This window comes from Oxyura jamaicensis, chromosome 22, assembly GCF_011077185.1.
Source record: "Oxyura jamaicensis isolate SHBP4307 breed ruddy duck chromosome 22, BPBGC_Ojam_1.0, whole genome shotgun sequence".
Taxonomy (NCBI): Eukaryota; Metazoa; Chordata; class Aves; order Anseriformes; family Anatidae; genus Oxyura; species Oxyura jamaicensis.
Genome location: NC_048914.1, coordinates 4,924,335 through 4,935,009, shown reverse-complemented (window position 1 = coordinate 4,935,009; position 10,675 = coordinate 4,924,335). Strand labels below are relative to the sequence as shown.

General features: G+C 64.2%; 1 long non-coding RNA gene across 1 annotated transcript in view; it reads right to left on the bottom strand.

Annotated features, from left to right (window-relative positions):
- Positions 1 to 3,488: 3,488 nt before the first annotated feature.
- Positions 3,489 to 10,675, bottom strand: part of LOC118177507 — a 27,521-nt gene continuing 20,334 nt past the window's right edge. The window contains exon 4 of the long non-coding RNA XR_004755822.1: positions 3,489 to 3,504. This is a non-coding gene — a long non-coding RNA (uncharacterized LOC118177507). The remainder of the gene's footprint in view (positions 3,505 to 10,675) is intronic.

The following is a 10,675-nucleotide window of genomic DNA, read 5'->3' as shown; positions in this document are numbered from 1 at the left end:
CAACGTCGAGCCCGGTGTTTAGGGAACGGGTGCAAGCTGGGGACACGCACCCACCCCAGCGCCTGTGCTGCGGGGTCACGGACCGGCAAAAATAGGACCCTAAGTAGGGGTTGGAGGAAGTTTAAACAAACACCGGGGGCGGCACCTGCCCTGCCAAGGGGCAGCAGCAAGCGGCCCCGCTCAGCCCCGCGGCACCCCAGGAGCACGGAGCCCCGGGACAGCCGCGGCGTGCGGGGCGCGGGTGCCGATGGCGCAGCCGGCGCTGCCCTGGCCGCCCAGCACCTGCTCTGCCCTCGCACCTGGGCACAAAGGCAGCCACTGTGCCGGGAACCCGACACCGGCCAGCTGAGCCCGGCCGCCGGGGATTTGCGCAACAGAAACCCCGGCCCCTGCCAAAGCCAACAGAGGCTGCTGCCGGCCGGGGAAGGCGCGGAGCGGAGTTCAGAGCGGTTGCTCCGGCCCAAAGGCAAACCACCTCCTGCCAGCTCGGATGCAGTGGCTTTGGGGGTTTTTGCTTCCTCCCCATGATCGTTTGAGTCAGCCCTTTCTGCGGCACGGTGGGAACAAAAGCCTCTGCGAGAGGCCGAGCGCTGGAGCTTCCCTTTGGGCTAAGCACTGCCACCAGCCCTGGGCACAGGGCAGCCCCGGGGCCAGCAGCAGGGCTGGGGTGACGCTGCACCCCCAAACCTGCCATGGCACAACGTCTGGGCAAATTAGGAGCAGCGCTAACGAGCAGCCACCTCCAGGAGCCAAGGGTGGGAAGCCTGCTGCATGGGGCCAGGAGGGAAGGGCTGTCCTTGCCTTGGGGTCTGGTTTGGTTCTCCTTCCCCAGGACCCATGGGGGGTGAGGGGCAGCGTGCAGCCTCCAGGGGCAGCAGGTACCCACACACCTTGCAGGAGGACATGACCTGGGCACATCCATGCTGTGACGCCTCTGGGCATCCTCCTCCGACCCCCGAGCAGTGCTCCCGGCAGAGCCGTGCCGTGGGGGTACCTGACACCAGCTCTGTCCCCACAAGGCCACCGCCCCTGGTCGGGGCCAGCTGGCAGGTGACGATGCGGGGGCTTTGTCTCTGGCCTATGATGTTGCCCATGATTTATAGGTCATTTTACAGCAGCTGTAAAGAGGCTGTAAATTATAGGAGGGGCATAAATTAGCCATGGACCCCTTTACTGGCCATAAAGATCTAAGGCCCACCACAGCTGCCTTTGGAGCTGGCACTCGGGAGCATTCCCAAGGACAGCCAGGGGTGTCTTCAGCCAGGCCACGGGGGCCGCGTGCGGTTGTTTGGCAGCCCGACATAAATGGGCCCTTTTATTGCAGCGGGGCCGAGGGGCTGGCGGTGACAGGTGGGGAGGGGCCGGGGGCACCCAAAGGGGCCGGGCATGGGGGGCCGGGGGCTCCCTTCCAAGTCTGTGCCTCTCCCCACCCATTTCACTGAGGGGTCACTTTGCGCCCCCCGGGGCCCCCGGCACAGCCCCGGTGGGGTTGGGGTCCCGCAGTGAGCTCCTCACCCTGCTGCAGCGGGGACACGATGGGGCGCTTGGTCTGGGCGGCTCGGGTGGGCAATGCTGTTGGGCTCCTGTTCCCAGCGGGAGGCAGCGGCCCCCCCCCCTGCACCACCTCTGTGCCGTGGGACGCTGGGGATGTTGAGGTCCCCAGCTATAAATACCGTGGACGAGGGCAGAGGCAGCTGGCACGAGCCCAGGCACACGCCAGTGCGCTGCCGGTGACGCAGCCCCGCTCGTTGAAGCGCAGGAAGGAGCTCGCCCAGGGCTGCAGGCTGGGCACAGGCAGGGGGTGCACAGAGCCCCCCAGGCACGCTGAGCTCCTGCAGCATCGGCCCCACGTCCTCCTCCTGACGAGCCCCGGCTCAGCACCACGCTCAGCTCTGGCAGCTCTGGGCAGGCGCTGCTGCGGTCGCTGCCTCCGGAGCTGGGTGCCCTCTCTGTGCAGAGCCTCTTGCGTGCGCGAAATTCCCCCAAATTCCTTCACCGTCTGGCCTGCCCCAGCGTCAGTTGGTGCCCTGTTGTTCTCGTGTGTGACCCTGGAGCACAAACAGCTTTGCAGCTCCTCGCCGTCCCGTTAATTACATTATGTCTAACGAGAAGGATCAGGCGGAAGGGATTAAACTTTGATTCTGCTTCCGCGGTCCCGGCGCACAGGAGAGAAAAGCAGCTTTATCCGTTCAAAACGGGAGTCATTTTTCACACCCGCTCCAATCCCAGCGCTAATCTCCTTAGTTTGAACAGCCCGCAGGCAGCTCCCCGTGGCAGGCAGGGCAGGGTCCTGGGCTCTTCCCTTCCTTGCCCAGCTTCGCAGCTTGCTGGGGGTGATGGACGTGATGGAGCTGAACTTTGCAGCCCCTGCCCCAGCACTCGGCTGCTGCCACAGCCCTGACCCTTTTGGTGGCTGCTCCCCTCCCTGAGCTGCCTTCTGCCTGCCCCAGCCGGGCAGAGCAGCACCTTTGGGATTTCAGAGAGTTGCCAGAGGCTCAGCATTTCCTCCTGCCTGGGGCTGCAGCTGCTGACCGCATGGCCACAAGCAGCAGTTATCTGCTTGGGATGCAGCACGTACCCCGGCGTTTCAGGAGGGAGCTTCAAACATTCGGGGTCCACACGTGCACAGCACCCACCCCCCAGAGCCCACCCAAGACCCTGTGGGGGGCACTTCGTTGCATGAGCACAAAGGCAACTGCCTGGGCTAGGACTTGCCTCGCTCGAGGGTAGGAACAGTTTTGCCCAGCAACTCCTGTCAGCTGGAGCAAGCACGTTGGCACCCTTGCTCCTGGGCGAAGGATTTGCATGATTATTCTGCATCAATTTGCCTTCGTGACAGTGCAGGGCACATCCAGCAGTCACCGCTCCCGAGGAGCCGGTGCCGCAGCCCAGCAGAGCTCCGGAGACGAGGCCGGAGCGGGTCAGCGGCTGGCGGCTGCGGCTGCTGCCCTGCGGCGGTGGGGTCAGCTCCCTGCCACTCAGGCTGCTCCAGGGGGGTGCTTTGCATTCTGAAAGGCTGGGGCACGACCCGCCTCTCTGCATGCAGCGCTGCGCCTGCCCTCCTTTCACCTCCATCGCCGATGCGCCGGCTGCTGGCTCCCAGGGCTGCCCAGCTCCCCGGGGAACCGGGCAGGTGTTTCCTGCAAGGCCATCGCCCTCCTCAGCGCTGGCCCGTGTCACTAAGGCTGCTCAATGGCAGGCTTTCACAGCCCTGTCAGGGGCAGGGGAGTGAGCACCAAGTGCCATGGCAGAGGCAAGGATGGAGAGATGGTTTGCTCTGGGCAAGGGCTGCTGAGCTGGAATGATGCCTTGCAAGCCACAGGACAACACAGGAGCCGAGATTTCTAAGCCCTGCGGCAGATGAGGAGAGCTGTGGCAGGATGCTGGTGGGGCAGGGACATGCCAGCACGGCGCTGGGTGCAGCCCGGCCGCAGCCCCACGGCCGTACCGGGCTGAAGGGCCCCACTCCATGCACCCAGCACGCCCCAGCAGCCAGCCAGCACGCTGCCTCGGCCAGCGCCTGACCCCCGGGTCTCCCAGGACAAACAGGGATGACCTCTGCCCCCCGCGCAGCACAGAGGGACCCTTGTGCTCCCCACCGTGCCCAGAGCCAGCAGCAGCAGCTCGGCAGCGTCGCGTGCTGCAGCTATCAGAGCTAACGAGGGGGCTGGGGCTGCCCTGTGATGCCATCAGCAGGGGCTCAGCCGGGTGGCAGCCTCTGCCGAGCCCCCCCGGTAGCTGCAGCACTGCGGGGGCCACGCACAGCCGCTGCCCCCAGGCCGGGAGCGCAGCTGCCGTCCAGCGCTCACTGCTCGAGTGCTAGACAGCAGCAGTAAATCTGGGCTTGTTGCTGGAGACCCCAAGGAGAGCATCTGCAGCTTGTTTTCAGCATGAACTCCTGTAAAAAGGGCACCGTCCCTATAAATCCATCATGGGGAAACTTCCTGGAAGCTTCTGTGGCTCTAATTCTTCGTGCGCAGACACCCTGCCACCGTCGGGACACGCTGGAGGGGCCTCGCACCTTCGCGGCCCGCAGCCCTGCTCACGGCTCCTCCTCGGTGCCCAGCAGCGGGGGCTGGAGCTGCCGGCCCCTGGGCACAAAGTCCCCTCACCTTGGCTCCCCGAGAGCCAGCCAGAAAGCTGTGCTGGGGCCGTTCTCCACACCGCGCTGTGCTCTTCCATCCCTGAGCACCAAGCAGATAGGGCAGGCTGTGAAGCCTGCTTGGAAATCATTGTCCATCAGCAAGAAGGGTAAATACTTCCAAGTCTAATATCGGAGGATGAGCATACCGCAGGATGTTTCCTAGCCCTGCAGATTAATCCCTAAGGAATTAATCAATAAGAATCTAATTTAAGAAGCTTTTATGCACCTGGGCTGCTGTCGCTCTCTCTCTGTAGCACTTGCCCAGCCCTGCGCTGCAGGTGCTCTTACACACAGCCGCGGACGCGGCACTGGGGAGCTCTGGGAGGCACTGGGGAGCTCTGGTGGTCGCTTATCTCTTATATCTGGCTGGGGGCGTGCTGCTGGGCCAAGCTCTTCCCACCCGTGCTGCGAGCCCCATCCCCTGCCTGTCCCTGGGGACCCCCAGGGCATCCCCAGGGCTGGGGCCGTGTCCCCAGGGCGCAGGCGCTGCCCCTACGGAGGGGTTAACCCCCCCCTCTGCCGGGTTTGCATTCCTGTGTCAATGGGAAATGTGATCCCGAAGCACCGGCCCCATTATGCCCCCAGGAAAGCCGGCTGGTGACAAGCCGAGGCTGCAGCCACCGGCACTGCTCCAGCCCTGGTGGGACGCGCTGGTGGCTGCAGCTTGCCCCTGGCTCCCAGCGCGACCGGGTCCTGGTGTGGGGCTGGGGGGAGCCCCGTGCTGTGGCCCTCTGGGGAGGTCTCTGAGGGGCTGGAGGAGGTGACGGGCGGATGGGATGTTGGAGGGGATGTGTCTGGGCAGGGCGAGCAAGGCAGGAAGGGCTCTGAAAGTGGGCGGTGGAAGAAATGAGCTGGATAAAACCAAATGTAGTAACGCGGTGCTTCCATCCTACTGCTTTTCAAAGGGCAGGGGTGAAGCGTTCTTCCTTGAGGGAGACACCCTTAGGAGAGGGGTTACGGCCCCCAGATGCCCGTGGAGACTTCCAGAGCCCGGCAGGAGCATCCCCAGCCCTGGGGCTGAGTGCTGATGTGGGGCAGTCCAGCGAGGGTTGGCCGTGGCTGGGGGGGACGAGTGAGCCCTGGCGGTGTCTGGGGAGGGTCCTGGGTGGCGTGTGTGTGTGTCGGTGTGATGGGAACCGGCCTCTGCTCTGGGAGAGCCCCTCTTCCAGGGAGGGCTGGGGCACTGAGTGTCTGCAGGGGCAGGGAGAGGGCCAGAGGAGCCCGGTGATCCCACGGGGGAAGGTGAGAGGAGCCGCCTGCAATCTGGAGGGGGTTAGGGAGTTTAGGGTCTGCCTGTGGTTTGCTTTGCCTTCCTCCTCCTCCCCTCTTCCAGCGTGTGGGAGGCAGCTTCGTTCCGGCCTCAGCAGCAGCAGCAGCCTTGTGTGGGTTTGGCAAAACAAGCGGGCAAAGCTCTCTGCCCTGGTCTATAAATACAGCGGCTTCTTCAGGGCCGTCTAGACAGGAAGCCAGCCTGTGAACGGGGAGAAAACTCCCCACGTTAAAGGGGACCAGCAGCCCGTGCCGGGAGCCCAGGGAAACGCTCCCCAAATACCCAGATGTGTGCGGGGAGCTCCTCTGAACGGGGCACGGGCCTGTGAGCGGGGTCACCGCTGGGCTGGGTGCGTGCAAGGAGACTCCTTGGGCTCCAGAAATCCTCCCTTCCCTTTCCTGGCAGTGGGCAAAGCCGAGCACCAAGGAGCTCGCGCCCCGCTCCTGGCCTGGGTCGGGGAGGCAGCGCGGCCACGCAGCGCCCGTCCGTCAGCGCCGAGCGACACTGCTCGGCCCCGAGGGTCGCCCTCCTTCCCTCCAGGCTGGGAAGATGTTTAGCGCTCGCTTTGCTTTCATTTTATACCCTTGCAGGGGAAAGACATCTCCCCGGTTGTTTTGTTGCTCGCTGTGGCTTTTTTTCTCTATAAATATCTGAGCGTTGCTTGAAAGAAAGAAGAAGGGAAAAAAACACCACTCTAGGTAGTGGGAGAAAAATCATAGCCCATGGGTAATGACACATAATTGCAGCCTTTCTCCTGATGAAAGAAGCTGCCATTGGACTCCTAAATGACAGCGTGCAGAAAACGCTATTATCAGATTATCTGAGTGGCGGAATCTTTGCAGCAACAAGGAGGCAAAGCGCCCGCTCCTCCGGCCGGGAGGAGGCGAGGCCCTCGCGGCCCCGAAGGCTGCTGGTGCACACGGGAGCCGGCCTGGGGAGGAGAAGCCCGCGCCCCCCGCACCTCCGTGCCCAAATCCTCCTGGCTGCCCCAGCAGCCTGCACGGTGCTGCCATCCCGGGGGGGCCGTCCCCGCGCCCCCCGTTCGCAGCAGGGACCGGGTGCCGCAGCCCCAGGGGCTGGGCTCTGCGGATGGGGCCGAGCGGATGTGATGAGGGGATCCGATCCTGCCCTCGTGGGCCGGAGGAGATCTGTGCGAGTGATTTGTCTTGTGCTCTTTGCCTGTGTCACGGTAAAAGCTGTAAATTACTGGCATTTGTTATCTGGAGCTTCCTCTTCTGCTACGTTAAGGCAACAGCCAGCGGCAGCCGCTGTTATTACCCTGACGGGCTCTCGTACCTCCGTTTACCCCTGGAAATCTCTGCGGGCCTGATCCTGCAGCCACAGGAGCCCCTCTGGGCCCGTAGGCAAATGGTGGCCGGCAGCAAGCACCTCACCACAGCCCTTGGGACGGCTGCTGTGCTCCTGGCATCGTGTGGCAGTCCTCCGGGGGCTGACCCGCTCCTTCCCAGGGCCCTGAGCCTGCCTGGGCTCTCCGGAGGGGCGTGAGGAATGTGGGATGCATGGAGCATCAGCGCAGCTAATGAAAAGTGCTGCTTGTCCCCTGGGACGGCTAATTAAACGTCGCAGCCCTGCGAGAGCCTGGCTGGAGCAGCGTGACATTCATAACAGCTCAGCTGCGGCGTGAGGGGGCAATGTCAAGCAAACATCATTAATTTCCCTCTGCAAATCGATCGGGGGCCAGAAGTCAAGCCCGCCTCGTACCGAAGATGCGCGGCAGTGAATAATCCTCCTCCCGGCAAATGAAACCTGCCCTGCGCTGGGGGCGAGAGGAGCTCGCGGAGCCCTCGCTGTGCTTTATCTGCTGCAGAAAGCACCGCAGGGCCCAGTCCGGGGCAGGTGCCTGTGTCCTGCGTGGGGCAGGAGCAGAGCCCCCGGCACGGCACGGGCTGGGAGCGGAGCCTGGGGGAGCGCCGGAGGCTGGCCGGGCTGCTAACACCGCAACTGGCTGCCCCCATTGTTGTCTGCAGACAATAAAAATCATCTGGTGGCTTAATGAGCCCCTTGGTACTCGGCGATGGCAGGGCTGCGGACCTCAGGAAAAAAAAAAAAAAGAAAAAGAGCTGGGCTCGTGTCCTTTGAAGGCAAGGCAGGATGGCTTCGGTGCTTTGCTCTCCCTGGCTGTGCTCCTACAGCTCCTGCTCGGCCTCCCGAACGCCGGGTCTGTGACCCCAGTGTGATCCCACAGGAGCCCTGCGCCCCTGGAGCTGGTCTGTCCCCCGGCAGGTGAGGTGCTGCCCGGCAGGGCCATCCAAAGGAGCCGTTTCCCTTCCTCCCCATCAGCCAAGCGGCCAAGCAGCGCCAGATGGAGGATGTTACGGTGCTGCTAAGATGCAACCAAGGGAGGAAAAAGCTGGTTTGGGTCAACGAAAACAGCAGAAAAACCTCAGAGTGAGGAGCGTGCTTGGGGCAGAGCTGAGCTGCGATCCTGTGGCCCCACGGCCAGCTCTTCACCCCGGGACAGCCGCGTCCCAGCGCCCGTGTGGGCCAGACTGGGGCCGCGGGCAGCCGAGGCCCAGCTGAGTGCCTGTGGCTGCAGCCAGAGCCGCTAATAAGGCTTTATTGAGCCGGAGAGAGGAGGCGAGAGAGGGGGCTTCCTGTAAAGGCTGCACTTAGCGTCTAAATCACGCCCGGGAGCTAATGTTTGCTTCCCGTCGCTGCTGATTTTCCTGCGTCACATTTTCCTGGGAAAGTTGGTGTTCCGCAAGCTGCCGGGCGAGCTCTCTGCAGCCGACCTGCTGGAGGCCAGGAGCTCGAGGGGGGCTTGGTCGCTCTCCGAGATGGCTCCAGCAGACCTGCAGCAGGCTCCTCCGCACCACAGACTGCAGCTCGGAGAGCCCCGGCCTTGGGACAGCGTGCCTGAGCCGCTCGGCGTGATTCAGATGTTCCCCCGGTGGGGAGCCGCTCGCCAAGGTCAGCCAGCACACCTGGAAGCCTCCGCAGAGCGGGGGAAGCGGAGCAGTGATGACAGGGATGGGCATCGGCACAGGGTGCTGTCACAGCAGGGTTCGGGTCTCCTGCTCGAGCCACGGGACCGGGCTGCATCCCCCGCTGCACCCACCGCCCTGGGGGCAGGCGTCCCGCAGCGGGGCCGGTGCCCGTCCAGCCTCGAGCACCGCGGAGCAGCACACGTGAGCGCAGCCAGCCCCCGCAGCCCACCCGGCCCCTCCTGCGGGCTGGGACCCAGGAGCCGGCAGCTGCCTGCAAGAGCCTGCACCCTGATGGGCTCCGGCCTTTTCAGGGAGAGATGAAGCTGACAAAGTCTTTGTCCCGTCAGATCTTTCAGGGAAAGCTCTTTGTTCTTCAGCACTTGCTCCTGCCTCCCCCTCTCCGAAGCTAAACTAGATGCATCTGCTTTTGTTTTCTACATGCAGAATTAGGGACTGAAAAGGCTCCCTTTGTAGCGGGGAGGAGGGGAGAGCTGCAGATCTTTAACTGGGAAACCTAGGGTCAGGGGGGAACAGCTCTATTGTGCCGCAGCTCTCCTCCTCCCAGCTCAGCCCTTCTGGTGTCCCCCCCTGCTCACTCTGGTTCCCACTATAACCAGTCTGGAGACACAGGGAAACAACTGGGCAGGCTGCAGCGGGTGCTCCCAGCTGGGGCTGTTGCCCACACTGTGCCCGCTGTTCCTGTGTGCGATGGCAGCAATGGTGGGGGTTCACCCGTGGATGGTGTCGGTGCCACGTGGGAGCATGTGGGTGGCAGGGGCACCCCATGGCCTCGAGGGGGTGGGCAGCCTGGCGGTGCTGTGCGTGCTGATGGGTACGTGTGGAGCCTGCCGTGTCCCCCTGCGCGGGGATGCGGATAGGTGGCACTCCCCAGGAGGGTGCAGGTCCCCAGCAACTTTAATTCAGGCCCTGCTGGTCCCACAGCAGGAGCACAGGAGAACGTTCTTCGGAGGAGCAGTGGTGTGAGCGGGAGAGGGGCCTGAGTGTGTCCCAGCACAGTGAGCCTCTGCTGAGCCAAACCTGTGCTGCTCCCCCCGGCTGCTGCCCACGGGCTGCCGCAGGACCTGCCCAGCACAGGGCAAGCTGCTCAGCTGTCGTGGGAGCCAGGAACTACTTCCAGTTTATCTTAATCCTGTTCTTGATTAAGGGCAGTTAGACTGAAACGAGCCCAGGTTCATGTGAAATTAGCATCTGCATTGCCTTGAAGTTGCATCACAAACGCACGTGCCCAAGCATATCGTGCCCAGCATATTGTGCCCAAGGCGGGGAGGATGCCCACGGGCAGGCAGGGGCTGGCACTCCCCTGCTGCAGCCGAGTCCTCGTTCCCTGGCCCTCTGCCTGTCCCCATAGGCAGCGAGCTCCAGCTCAGCCCACGGGGCTCTGTTGCTCCTTGGGATCCCAGCCAGGGCTCTCGGCAGCCCGAGGCCGCTCTTGGGGAGTGCTCGTCTCCCCCTCCGTCCAGGAGGACCTGTTCATACTCCAGTTGTGCCACCAGATGGTGACAACTTGTGGTCACTCCCTTGCTGAGCCCCGATGTGCTGCTGGGGCCGGGGATGCAGGCAGACCCCTGAGCCTCCCTGGATGCAGGGATGGTTTTTCCCATCCAAGCATCCCGGTGATGGAGCGAGCAGAAAGCCATAGCCAAGGAACAGGAGCAGCAGAGGCACGGTCCCTTTGCCTTACATCGCGAGGAGGTGTTACAGCACAGCCCTGCAGGATCCATTGAGGGCCATCAACAAGTCAGGGACAAAGTTAGGGGTGGCTCTGCTGTCCCCACGCTCCCTGCTCTTGGCTAAATCTCCCGTGCTCGGTTTGTGGGGGGAACATCCCGGCAGGCATGTCACCTTCCCCTCCCTCTCCCCGTCCGCACCTCTGTCATCCTGGAGGGAACCCAGGCAGTGGGGCTCGGCACAGCGCCCTGCACGGCTGCTGCGGGAGGTGGCCGCTCGGCGTTTGGTTCAAGCACCGCGGTGCCGATCGGCTCGGCCGCTGCCCTGCCGCGACTGCATCGCTGCCGGCGCGGGGCTTCCCCCGGCGGCCCGGAGGTGCCTGCCCCGGGGGCTGCCACGGGGGGAGCGCGGCCGGGGGGCGCCGAGGGGGCGGCCCGGCGGCGACTACAAGCCCCATCAGGCCGCTGAGGAGGAGGAGGAGGGCTGCGAGGAAGGCGGGGGAGGCGCGGGGGGGCGGCGGAGGGGTGCCGCGGGAGCGGCTCAGTCCGGCGGCGGCGGGCGCGCGGCGGGGACGCGGCGGCAGCGGCAGCGCAGCGCCAGTGGCGGCCGTCGGGGCGGCCGCGG